The 13,665-nt window shown below is 43.6% G+C and overlaps 2 protein-coding genes across 3 annotated transcripts in view; one reads left to right on the top strand and one right to left on the bottom strand.

The window, feature by feature from the left end:
* Nucleotides 1-5,765, bottom strand: part of RAD17 (RAD17 checkpoint clamp loader component) — a 52,794-nt gene extending 47,029 nt beyond the window's left edge. Inside the window, exon 1 of the mRNA XM_070412114.1 lies at nt 5,750-5,765. The gene's annotated coding sequence lies outside the window, so the exon portion shown is untranslated. The remainder of the gene's footprint in view (nt 1-5,749) is intronic.
* Nucleotides 5,766-5,781: 16 nt separating this feature from the next.
* CCDC125 (coiled-coil domain containing 125) overlaps nt 5,782-13,665 on the top strand; it is a 30,683-nt gene continuing 22,799 nt past the window's right edge. Inside the window, exon 1 of one of the 2 annotated variants that reach the window (XM_070412124.1) lies at nt 5,782-6,089. The gene's annotated coding sequence lies outside the window, so the exon portion shown is untranslated. The remainder of the gene's footprint in view (nt 6,090-13,665) is intronic. The other variant, XM_070412123.1, reaches the window with a different exon arrangement.

The following is a 13,665-nucleotide window of genomic DNA, read 5'->3' as shown; positions in this document are numbered from 1 at the left end:
TGGACATTTCATATAAATGTAATCAATTCAATATGTGGCATTTGTATCTGGCTTCTTAGTATAATGTATTCAAGGTCATCCATAGTGTAGCCTGTATCAGTACTCTATTCCTTGTTATGTGGAATAATATTCCACTATATGGCTATACCACATTTTGTTTATCCATTCCATCAGTTACTTTGGGTTGTATCCACTTTGGGTATTGTGAATTATGCTATGAATATTTGTGTACAAGTTTTATGTGGATATATGTTTTCAATTCTCTTGGATATATTTCTAGGAAGGAAATTGCTGGGCTAAATTGCAACTGAGTTTAATATTTTGAGCAAATACCAAATTTTTCAGAAGTGGTTGCATTACTTTACATTCCCACCATCCATGTATTAGGTATCTAATTTCTCCACATCCTTGTCAACACTTGCTACTGCTCATAATAGCCATCCTGTGGATATATTATCATATTTTGTTTTGTTTTGATTTACATTTCCCTAATGACTAATGATGTTGAGCCTCTTTTCATGTGCTCAACCACTGAGCCACACCAGTTGGTGGGCATGAACGGCTGTTTTGAAAAGACTATGCTGTTTTGAGAAGTCTATTATCTTTTCAATAATAGGATTCATTAAATTCTCTTGCTAATCAAGTGATTGCTCATTAAATAATATTGACTCATAATAATAAATGAGATTTCCCTTAAACAGATGGGATATATTGGAGTCTAATACAGAGCTACACACATTTTATGAATTTTATAAATATTAATATACTCACTAATTTCAGCCTAGATTTCATGTGAAACTAGTGACAATGCTTTAACACCCTATAGTTGTCTTAAAAATAATATCAGTCATTTGCCGAACCGGTTTGGCTCAGTGGATAGAGCGTCGGCCTGCGGACTGAAGGGTCCCAGGTTCGATTCCGGTCAAGGGCATGTACCTTGGTTGCAGGCACATCCCCAGTGGGGGGCGTGCAGGAGGCAGCTGATCGATCTCTCTCATCGATGTTTCTGGCTCTCTATCCCTCTCCCTAATTCTCTGTAAAAAATCAATAAAAAAAAATATATATATATATATATAAAAAAATAACGTCATTTACTGTTTGTCTCTAGCTTTAGTCAAACCTACTTGTAAACTTTTTGTTTAAAAGAGATGATTTAAATCAAATTTAAGAAATAAGTGTGTGGGCCCTGGCTGGGTGGCTCAGTTGGTTAGAGCATTGTCCCAATACACGAAGGTTTCAGGTTCAATCTCTAGTCAGGGCACATACAAGAACCAACCAATAAATGCATAAATAAGTAGAACAACAAATCAATGTTTCTCTCTCTCTCTCACTCAATAAATAAAATAATATAATGAAATAAAAAGATAAGTTTGCCAAATTTTTAATCATTTTATAATTCTGTAAATCAGACTTCTTAATATGATCTATTCAGTTTCCCAAGAGTGCCTTAAAAGAATAAGCTTTGGCATATGCATAACCAATTATTTCTTTCCCTTATGCCCTTCTTGGTATATTTTAATTTTGTGTGCTTTGAGATAGGGGTTTGGCCTTACTTCAGTTATATTTCTTCAGCATTCTAAGCATGTCCAACCACCAATCCTTACTAACATTTAAATTTGTCTTTAACACAAAAGTTCTCAGTCAAAACTGCTGAGAACTGTTTATTCTTTCCTATGGAGTGGGAAGAGGGCAAGGTAAAAAAAAAAATCACTTTTTAATCATTTTAATTGCTGTATATGTGAGAAACAATATGAAAATTCTTTATATATACCAAGGCTTTTACTTAAAATTTAGTTCCCTAACCCTTTTATAATGACATAAATCTAGTGACAGTCTGATGTAAGCTATAAACACACTTCCTCCAAAAAGATATACATATTACTACAAAATGTTGTTTATATTTTTCAAAGATTTACAGACACCTGAAATCCATCCAGAGGTTCATTGTTTAAGGGGTTAATTTTTATGGAAGGGGATTAAAAAATAATTTGTGAAACAAGACTAGTGAATAGAAAAGCATATTGGTCATCCTGGAGGTCCTAGCCAGTGGATTAAGTGAAAGGACAGAACAGGGCTGATAACCGTGTTCCTAACTCCTCTTCAAGCAAAAGCCATAGAATGTATCAGTTGCTCAGCCAGCCCTTATCTCAGCCAATAGGAACGCAAGGAAACTAGCCCAAGGCCAAAAGTATGCTAGCCACCTCCTGTCTTTGTGTAACCAGACCCTAGCTGCACCTGCCCTTGCGTCATTAGCCCCCCCCCCCTCCCCCCGCCCTCACTCAGCCAACCGGAATCAGCCAAATCAGTGGTCCAAGTGAGCCCCCCCCCCCCCCCCCCATCCAAGCCCTATAAATTCTTTGTTCTCCCAAGACTCCGGGCTCTCTTGCTTCCTGTCACTCCACTGTGTCAGTGAGGGAGGCAGAGGGACCAAACTAGCTAGTTTGAATAAATGACTCTTTGCTTTTGCATCGGACTCGGCTCCCTGGTGGTCTGTCTTTGGGGATTTTGAAATCTGGGCATAACATTAAGCAAGAAAATAAAGACACGCAGAGCTGAAAGAAATGAACTATTCTCAGTCAACATGATTACCTATGTAGAAATTCCAAACAGAATCCACACAAAAGCTACTTGAACTAATAATTTACTGTTGGCAAGGTCACAGAATACTAGATCAATACATAAAAGTCAACTGCATTTCCATACAGTAGTGAAACGATTGAAAATTAAAACTATTTACAGTACCAAAAATTATGATGTACTGAGGTATATGTCTAATAAAATATGTGCAATATCTGCATGCTGAAAATTTAAATGAAAGATTCAATTAGATGGATATACCAGTTTCATGAATTACAAGACTCAATATTAACATGTCAGTTTTCCCCAAATCCTAATATATAAAGACCCTGGATCTGTCACATCTGCAACGACCAGAGGCTCGACCAACTGGAAGTCAGTCCTGCAGTCAGCGCTGGGTTGCCGTGGCGACCCAGCACTCACTGCTATGACTACAGGCATGGTGACCCAGCACTGACTGCTGAGGGGGCTACAAATCAGGCCCAGAGAGAGGCTTGAAGAGAGAAGCAGGGTTTGATCCGTAGCCTCTGTGGCAACTGTTGATCAGCACTTGCCTCTCTTTAGCTCTGGGCCTGGTCAGCAGCCAGCCTCCATTTCTTTCCAGGCCTCCACTAGGGCTACTCATCAGCCCCGCCTTTCTGATCAGGCCTGTTGATAGGCTGAGAGACACTGACTGGCATAGAAACCAACCAATCAGAACCAAATCTGGTCAACTGTGAGGAGCCAATGGCTGCCTAGGAGGCGGAGCTTTTGACACTGACTGGCATAGAAACTGACCAATCAGAACCAAAATGGCTGGCAGAGGAAGGCAGTTGAGGGGGACCAGGCTTGCAGGGGAGGACAGTTGGGGGCAAGATCAGGCCAGCAGGGGAGGGCAGTTGGGGGCAACCAGGCTGGCAGGGGAGGGCAGTTGGGGGCAACCAGGCTTGCAGGGGAGGGCAATTGGGGGCGACCAGGCTGGCAGGAGAGGGCAGTTGGGGGTGATTGGGCCAGCAGGGGAGCAGTTAGGTGTTAATCAGGCCAGCAGGGGAGCGGTTAGGGAGTGATCTGGCTGTCAGGCAGAAGCAGTTGGGGGCAATCAGGCAGGCAGGCAGGCGAGCGATTAGGAGCCAGCAGTCCCAGATTGTGAGAGGGATGTCCAAGGGGTCCCAGATTGGAGAGGGTACAGGCTGGGCTAAGGGACATCCCTCCGCCCACTCAGTGCACAAATTTCACGCACCAGGCCTCTAGTTCTATAAACTCAATCCCAATAAAAATCCCAGCATAAAATAAAAGTTGATAAGCTGATTTGAAAATTTATATGGAAATCTATAGGAATGAGAATAGATAAGCAATGCTGAAAAAGAATAAATATTGAAAAAGTTAAAAGACTTATAGTACCTCACTTCAAGATTTGCTATAATAAAGTATTAATTGAGCCCTGGCCAGTGTGACTTAGTTGGTTTAGTTTCATCCTATGCACCAAAAGGTTGCTGATTTGATTCCTTGTCAAGGCACATGCCCAGGTTTTGGATTTGATCCCCAGTGGGGGTGCCTGCAGGAGGCAACCAATCAATGTTTCTCTCTCACATTGATTTTTTTTCTCTCTCCCTTTCCTCATGCTCTAAAATTTTTTTTAAAATCAATAAAATAGGTTGAAATTTCAAAATGTGTTTTTAAAAGTTTTAATTGAAAAAAAATTATTTTTGATTTGCAAAGCTATTGAATATGTTTATCACCCTAAATGAGATAGTACGCAACTGACTTTACAGTTATAAATATATTACTCTTCTACGATACAGTGGGGCCTTGACTTATGAGTTTAATTCATTCCGTGACGGAAATCGTAACTCAAATTACTCGTATGTCAAATCACTGTGACGTTCACTGCGCCAACTAGCGGTGGGGTATCTGAAGCTGGCTCGTACGTAACCCGAATTTTAGCTAGCAACTCAAAGCAAAAAATTGGCCGAGAGACGGCTCGTATCTCGAAAAAACTTGTTAGTCGGGACACTCGTAAGTCAAGGCCCCACTGTAATTTTAAATCCCTTAGCATCTAATAAGCACATAGCATTGATCTTGTCCTATTATCAGGAGAAATTTTAGAGCCTCGGTTCTGTCTAGTTTTCCATATATCTAGGTATGTTTGCTTTCGAAAAGCAGCTGGTTAAGGAAAATGTAGACTGGATCTGGAGAAGAGAAACACTACTAAAAAGAAGTTGGCTACTGAGAGGAAAGGGTTTATTAGTTTATTTCCAAACCAAAGTAATCTTTAAATCCAGCGACTATGAAGTCCCTTCAGTTATTTCATGGATGTTGGTGTGGATAAAAAAGGGGCTACTTACTAAACCTGACAATTTCAGGGGAAGTTTGCATGGTGGGCCTTAAAAACTCAGAGACTGAAAGTAACCATACAGGATGTTCTGAACACAAAAATTCCTAACTAAAAGCGAGTCATGGGGGACAGTCACGTCCTAGGTCTGTAGCTTCCTTGACAAAGGTCAATCTTTACCTCTGTGGGTCTGAGTATTATCTTTTTGCATCTAAGAAAACATACCTTTGGAAGGTCAGCCTAATCTCTTTCTCCAGACCCCTCAGGGCACAACAGCTGCACCAGAGAAGAGACCACAGAACCCCTCACCGCTCTCTTGTTCTCCCACATTCCATCTGTATGTGCTGTAAACGTTAACTATTAACTCTGCTGTACCCACCTATGTAAATGAACCAGATGTTTCTCCATTTTGCCTTTTTATCCAATCCCAGGGATTTCCCCAATTTGCTTTCTCCTGCCCCCTTAATCTATCACCAATGGATTTCATGTAACCCTCCTCAGGTGTCCTCCTTGTATTCTAATGTCTAAACTAAACTGCAAAATCCCCCATTCTCTGGAGCATTTTCTCAATCCAGTAGAGATTTTGCTTCTGGACAATTGTCAGTTTGGCTCAAATAAACTCATAAAAATTCTTTATAGGTTTGGACACATTTTACATCAACATTGGGTATTAGGAAATAATACCAAAATAATTTCACCAAGGCAATGACCCAACACGTTTTGGTGAGATTAGGCGGAGGCGGGGTCCATTTCAGAAAACCCACAGGAATAGGTCGTCCAGAGTAGGCGCTCTCCGGACCCTCAAGGCCACTCCCTCTAGCTCCTTCCCTCTGCCAGGCCTTGGCCCTGCAATGCCCTCACCATTTCCCAGGACCGAAAGCTTGCATTTCAAGGCCTGTCTCCACCGCAGAAGTGCAGCTCAGCTCAGCTCCGCTCCGTCCTTCCAGGAGGGGACCCCCAGACACAGGGTTCTGAATGGTCTCACGTTACCTTCATTGACGCGCACGCTTGGCCTTGTGCTGTTTTTCCAGGTCCCGGGCTATTATTTATACCTCGGCTGCCCGAAGCGGGGAAAGTGCGGGCTTTGGAGCTGGCCCCCGCTGGCCCCCGCGCGCTCGGAGCCCCGCAGGTGATCCCAGGCGGCGCCTCCCGCGGTCACGTGGCCGGAGGGGCGGCGCGCGACGTGGAGGCTCAGCGCCGGGTGAGCGCGGGGCGCGGGGCGCGGTCCCAGGGGCGGCGGGGGCTGGGGGGGGGGGGGGCCCCCGGGGGGGGGGGCCCCCCAGTCGCCTGGCCGGGTCCGGGGTCCCAAACCCTCCCTCGCGGAAGGCGGCGCCCGGGGCGGGGCAGAGCCCGCAGGTGGGAACCGCGCGTGGGGAGGACCCGGGGCGGCGCACATCCGTGGAAACTCGGCGGGTTGTGGGCGAGCTGGCTAGTTGGCTGCTTTCCCGCTAATGCTGGTTTAATGGCCTGTCCGACATTGAAAATGTCTAAACGAAGCTGCAAAACTTGTATTCTAATGTCTAAACTCAGCTGCAAAACCCCCCATTATAAGGAATAGGTTTGAAAGACTGCTTCTGCCTCTCTCCCTTCCTTCTCTCTTTATTTTTTCTATTAATTTTGAGCCTTAGCAGTGACAGCGCACTAAATGCAGTGCAGTATCCCGGATCGCACCCTGGAACAGAAAAAAGACATCAGAAGAAAAACTGGGGAGATTCTAATAAAGTCTGTGGTTTAGTTCATGTTAACTTCTTAATTTTGATAAATGTACCCTATTATTAACATTAGAGGAATCTAGGTAAAGGATACACAGGAGTTCTCTGTATTATATTTGCAATTTACTGTAAATCTAAAACTGTTTTAACAGGAAAAGTTACAGAACAAAATCGTACGGTGCTGTGCGACAGGCCGTTGTTCGGGCGGGGATCCGGTTCATTGCTCTCTGCCAGGCCTGACAGGAATTGTGTGTTTGACCAGCTTGTTTGCTGAGGCCAGAGATGTTAGGCTGCTGGGCGTGGGTGCTCCTAGTCCAGTTTTCCAGGAGGAATCTGTTTTCTGTTTTAAATCTGTCTGTCAGGTATCTTTGGAACACTTGTTCTGCACAAGCAAATGAGTGAGACACATATACAGTACTCCCTGCACTAGGGGTGTGTTTAGTAAAAACATTAGGTAATAAGTAAGGACTGTTAAAAAAAAAAAAGAAGAAAGAAGAAAGGACTATTAAAAGGGTTAGTACAGAGCTAGAAGGGCTCAGAGGTAGGAGAAATCACCTCTGGCCCAGGGTAGTCTGGAGGGCCTGGCTGACGGGAGGCGGGGAAAGCATCCCTGGGTGGAAACTGGCCCCAGCAGAGAGTTGAAGGTACCAGGCTGAGGCTACCTTGGAGCAGATGTAGGCCCTCTCACATGGAAGCACAGAGCACGCCCAGGGAGTACTCACAGTGGAAACAGGAAGTGAAAACAGGACTCTTGTAGCAAACAGGGCAATACTTTTTAAAAATATATATATTTTTATTGATTTCAGAGAGAAAGGGAGAAGGAGATAGAAACATCAGTGATGAGAGAGAATCACTGATCACCTGCCTCCTGCATGCTCCACATTAGGGATCGAGCCCACAACCCAGGTATGTGCCCTGACAGGGAATCGACCGTGACACTCAACCACTGAGCCACACTGGCCGGGCAATAGAGGGACACTTTTATAATATAGGCCATGGGATCCATGAATGGACAGGCATCACTCAATCTGTGCTTCGTCACAGTGTGTGGAGTAGATCAGTTAGGGAATTATTGGTTTAGTCCAGAAGTCATAAGAAATTCAGCCAGGCCTGTGAAGTTCAGGTGCAGAGAAGGACAAGGCATTGGGAGATTGTGGATCTAGAGGACCTGACAACTGAAGGTACCAAAGAGAAGAGAAAAAAACGCAGAGTTTTGGAGCTGGGTGTTTTAGAGCATGGTCGCCACGTTTGCAGAAATAGAGGATACAGGAGGAGACGCAGCGGGAACTGGGGAGGGGAATGAATTTGTTTTTAAACAAGCTGTGTTTGAATTGCTGCCAGGATATCCTGCTGGAGATGTGTCTCTAAGAATGGAAGCCAAACATATACAGAAGGGACAGGAAGAGGAAAGGAGCCTGAGGGGGCAGATAAGAGAGAGTGGGGTGGGGGCGCAGGAGGTTCTTGGCTCCCCCCTCCCCCCTAGCTCCCCCACCCCCCCACCCCAGGATTCCTGTGGGACCAGGGGCCTGGGCGTTAAGTCAGTAGGCACAGCTTCTGCAGAAAGTGGAGGTGGCTGAGGAACGAGACTAGGTCTTGGATTTAGTGATTAGGAAGTCACTGGTCTCTTTTCGGAGAGTTGTTTTAGTGCAGAAGTAGGATGATTGCTCAGTCTGCAATCTGTTCATTCTGTGGCCTTTCCCAAGTGACCAGACCACAGAACAAGGAGCCAGAGAGATGTTCCTAAGTTCTGGCTGCCACTACCTGTATAGTTTGAGGCTAGGCTGCCACTACCTGTATAGTTTGAGGCTAGGCTGCTACTACCTGTATAATTTGAGGCTGGGCACCTGTGCCTAGACTGGCATAGTAAAAGACAGCTCGTATACCCTAACTGGTTTGGCTCAGTGGATAGAGCGTCAGCCTGCGGACTGAAAGGTCCCAGGTTCGATTCTGGTCAAGGGCATGTACCTTGGTTTCGGGCACATCCCCAGTAGGGAGTGTGCAGGAGGCAGCTGATTGATGTTTCTCTCTCATCGATGTTTCTAACTCTCTATCCCTCTCCCTTCCTCTCTGTAAAAAATCAATAAAATATATTTAAAAAAATACAGCTCGTAATAAAACCAGAAGGGCTCTTTCATTCTTAGCAACCCCTCACAGTTCATAGAACTAGGGTTCCATGGGGCACTGTGGAAAATGCTGATAGAACTGGGATTTCAGGGCTCTAAAGAACAAAAAAAAATCGTGTCCAATTCCTTCATTTGACAAACGAAAAACTAATACTCAAATTCTAATTCAGTAAACATTGATTTCAAATATATCAGTGGTGCCCAGATATAGGGTTTATGGAACTAAGCATAACTCTCTAAAAAGTAATTATGCTTAAACCCATTTTGGAAATTTGAAGACAGGATCCAAGAAGTTAAATGACTCGCCCAGGATCACAGAATAGCATTAGTGGAGTGAAATTTGAACCCAGAACTCCTGAGGCCAGGCCTTCTCTGTTGCCCATCTACTGCCTCCCTGGTTGTCAACATTGAATGCATTTAAAACTAGTCAAATGGAATGTTAGTAATATGTTCCAAAAGTCAAGTTTAATTTGATTGCATTCCACATTAATATTACTATTAGTATATAAAAAGTGGGAGGGTCCACAGCCAACAGTTCTTGAATTACATTTTAAAAAACAGTAGAGCATTGGACCATGTGAAAGTTTACTATTATGTTAAACTCTTAATAGCAGGAAGATGTTCTCATGATGCCTGAATATAGGGGGTGCATTAAAAAATATTATTAGCTAATCCTGTGGTTGCATATTCTTTCCCCTTATTGCTTTTTTCCTTTGTGTTGACCAATTCCGTTTTCTTCACTGCTGGCTGCCTAACCCTGACCACACCTTCCTTAACAGAGATATGAGGTTATAAACAGGAATCTGCTGCACTAGAGGTAAAACACAGCCTCTTAGGTAACAAATAACTTCCCATCTACCCTGACAAATAAAAATAGAACTTACTTATTTAGGAAGTAAACTTGTAAAGGAACCAAGATGATTTTATTAAAGTTTTGGGGGAAAAATGGGTCTGCCTGGCCGGTGTGGTCATGGTCCACACCAAGAGGTCATGGTCTGATTCCCGGTCAGGGCACATGCCCTGGGTTTTGGGCTTGATTCCAGGTAGGGGGCATGCAGGAGGCAGCCAATAAATGATTCTCTCTCATCATTGATGTTTCTATCTCTCTCTCCCTCTCCCTTCCTCTCTGAAATCAATAAAAATATATTTTAAAAAATAAAAATAAATAAAAATGGACCCAATAGACTGTTGAGTGTTGCTAAAACTAGCTATTTTAAGCTTTTACTTTCAGTTCTATTAGATGTAGTAATAGAAACTTGATTTACTCTGATGTTAATCTCATTGAAATTCTCCAAATGATACAAAGCAGTGGCTAAGAGTGTAACAGTGTCTCTGACATCAGGGATCTGGAGTCAGAATCTGGCTCCGGCTCTTGTTAGCTGTGTTACTTTACCTGTGTGCACTTCAATTTAACTGTACTTAGTAATAACAGTGTTGTCTTACAGTGTTTGTAAAGAATAAATAGAATAATCTAAGTAAAGCACTTAACATAGTGTCTAGAACACAGAAAGCAAGCAATGCGTACTAGCTCGCTATTATTATGTTATTAAAAAATTGTTGCTAACTGGTCTGATTTTTGTTTGTTTGTTTGCTATTGGGTTCCCAGGCCACGTCACTAAACTGATTAGACTCATCAGTTAAATTGTAAATTCAGGACAAACTAGTCAGACTTATTTAAATCAATTCATACACAAAAAAGAAAAAAAATTGTTGCTGATTTAAGGCACCCATTTTAATTATTTTCTTATATAGGAGGGCACAATTGATTAACACACTTCTCATCTTGTCCCCTAATCCAGTTAAAATTCCCTTGTTTTTTTCTGTGACTATCATATTATTGAGGTAAAATTTGCATATATGAAAATGCACCATCCTTAAGTATATAGTTGGATTCATTTTAACAACCATCGTTCTAGTCAAGATATAAGACTTTTCCATCATCCAAAAAAGTTCTCTCATGCCCTTTGAAGTTCACCTTCCCACCCTAGGCAACTGTTGATCTATGGTCTATTATGAACATTAGTTTTGCTAGGATTTCATACAGTATGTGGTTCTTCAGTCAGTATAAATGTCTGTAACATTCACCATGTTGTTGCATATATCAGAAATTTATTATTTATTGCTGAATGTATTGTATTGTATTGTATTGTATGGATGTACTGTAACTTGTCTGTTTCCCTGTTGATGGGCATTTGGGTTGTTTCCAGGTTGGGGCTAATTTGAATAATGCTATGAACATTCTTACACACATCTCTGTATGAACATATGTTTTTGTTTCTCTTGGATAAATAACAAGAATGCAATTGCTGGGTCACTGTTGAAAAGAAACTGTCAAACTTTTCACAGTGTCTGTACCATTTTATGCTCCCACCAATAGTGTATGTGGATGTCCACATCTTGGCAACACTTGCAATTGGCAGTAATAGGTGATTGAATCTCATTGTAGTCTAATTCAACAATTCCCTGATGACTAATGATGTTGAGTGTCTTTCCATCTTTGTATCTTCTTTTATGATGTACTAGAGTAGAGGCCTGATGCACGAAGATTCATGCAAGAATGGGTCTTCCTTCCCCTGGCTGCTGGCACCGCCTTCGCTCTGGCTGGAGCCGCCTTTCTACCTTCCCACACTGCCCAGAGGCCCAGAGTGGCTGGGGTGGTGCAGAATGCCCCCGGCCGCTTGGCACCTGTGTATGCAAATTAACCCACCAGCTTTGTTGGGTTAATTTGCATACTCACCCCTGATTGGCTGACAAGTGTTGTGAAGGTATGGTCAATTTGCATCTTTCTATTTTATTAGTGTAGATTACCTCAAATCTTCTAAGGACCTTTTTTTTTTTCCTTAGAGAGAGAGAGAGAGAGAGAGAGAGAGAGAGAGAGAGAGAGAGAAACATTGATCAGTTGCCTCCTGACCAGGGATCGAGCCCACAACCTGGGTATGTGCCCTGACTGGGAATCAAACCCATCACCTTTTGGTGTAGGGGATGATGCTCCAACCAACTGAGCCACACTGGCTAGGGCTTAAGGGCCTTTGCTTTTACACATTGAAAATATATGATACTTTGACCTTAAAAAAATAGAAAACCCTTCATACGTGATCAGATCTAGTTGGCATCTATGTATGGTTTTAATAGTGGAAGAATAGGAGAGCGATATCAGTAAAAAATAAGATGTAACTATTTTTGAAAGACTGCATATATGAGATTTATTTTTGAAAGTCCTGGTAAGCAATTACTTAAACAGCAGGATATTTAGAAAAATATGTCAGATGTGGGTGGTTGTTTTTTTTAATGAGTCTTGTGAAAAGGATGAAATATTTCCTAATAACTACAGCAAAGCAGCTGTTTTGTAACATCTGGTGGTGAAAGCCCCTCTTAACTGTATTCTGTACTGGGCCGAGCATTTCAGGTGCTCTCCAGCCACCAGGTAGGCCACTGTCACCAGGTAGGTGCCTACGATGGTCTTCAGACCGGGAAGGCTCAGGGATGATTTCCATGTAGGGCATTTTTACCTGCAGATGTTTTCTTCTAGGAAGAAGGGCAGGCAGTTAGCCCCATGCTATCCAGTGTGCAGCCTTGCTGAGGTGATGGTTTTGTTTTTCTGCCCTAGAGGCAAGTTGATTTCAGTTTGCATAGTCTTTCTTTGCTTTATTCTTTTTGCTGTCATTGGGTGTGTGTGTGTGTGTGTGTGTGTGTGTTTGTGTTAATCCTCACCTAAGGACATGCTTAAAGAGGGGAAGAGGAGGGAGGGAGGGAAGGAGAGAAACATTGATAAGAGACAGAAACATTGATGTGAGAGAAACATCGATTGGTTGCCTTCTGTATGTGCCCCACCAGTGATCGAACCTAAAACCCAGGTATGTGCCCTGACTGGGAATCAAACTGGCAACCTTTCAGTGCACAGGTCAATGCTCAACCAACTGAGCCACTCCAGCTGGGCTATTCTTTTATTAAACAGGATTTCTTGAGCACCGGTTATGTCTCAGTTTTAGGCACTGGGAATGAATGGTGATCCAAAGAAAAGAACAATTCTGCCCTTGTGGAGCTCACATTTCTTTCTTTCTTCTTTTTTTTTTTTTTTTTAATATTTTTATTGGTGTGTTTTTTTGTTTTTTTTTTCAGACAGGAAGGGAGAGGGAGAGAGAGATAGAAACATCAATGATGAGAGAGAATCATTGATCGGCTGCCTCCTGCACGCCTCATACTGGGAATCGAGCCCCAAACCCGGGCATATGCCCTGACTGGGAATCGAACCCGTGACCTCCAGGTTCATAGGTCGACGCTCAACCACTGAGCCACGCCAGCCAGGCTCACATTTCTCTCAGGGCCACCCACAGCAGGTCTGGGCTCTGGTGGGGGAAATCTGAAGGGTGCCCTAGTTCTTGAGAGGCATCCTAGGCAGCTGGAGCCACCCTCCGCTTCACCTGGCTCCCTCTGCTGGGCTACCTTTCCCCTTTCAGAGGTGTGATTTGAAAATGAGTAAAATATGGTATGTTAGAAGGTCATAAGTGCCAAGGAGAAAGATAAAGCAGCTAAGTGGGGCTGGGAGAAGTCTGCAGTTTTAGACGGGGTGCCAGGAAAGGCCCCACTGAGAAGGGAAGACTGAAGGAAGGACCCACAGAAGGTGCGGAATCCGCTGTCAGCTCTCTGGGGGAAGAGCGTTCATTCCCCCAGGCAAGGTGAGCGCAAAGCTCTGGGGCAGGAGCACTTGGCATGGTCCACAGCACCGCAGGCCAGGGCAGTCCGCCTGGCTGAGGGCGGGCAGAGATGGGCATCAGGCCCTGCGCCACTGGAAAGGCTTTGCGGTTTGCGCTGGTTGCATTGCGACAGAGGTTTTGAACGGAGGCAATCTGATTTGAGAGGGAAGTGGGGCACCTTCCCCCCTCCCACCCAGGACTGTCCCACATACAAAACCTTGGCTAATAGAGTCTGCACAGGGGCTGTA

This window comes from Myotis yumanensis, unplaced genomic scaffold (assembly GCF_028538775.1).
Source record: "Myotis yumanensis isolate MYYU_CA2020_CCGP unplaced genomic scaffold, mMyoYum1.0.hap1 SCAF_4, whole genome shotgun sequence".
NCBI classification, from domain to species: domain Eukaryota; kingdom Metazoa; phylum Chordata; class Mammalia; order Chiroptera; family Vespertilionidae; genus Myotis; species Myotis yumanensis.
This window is presented reverse-complemented; position numbering and strand designations above follow the sequence as displayed.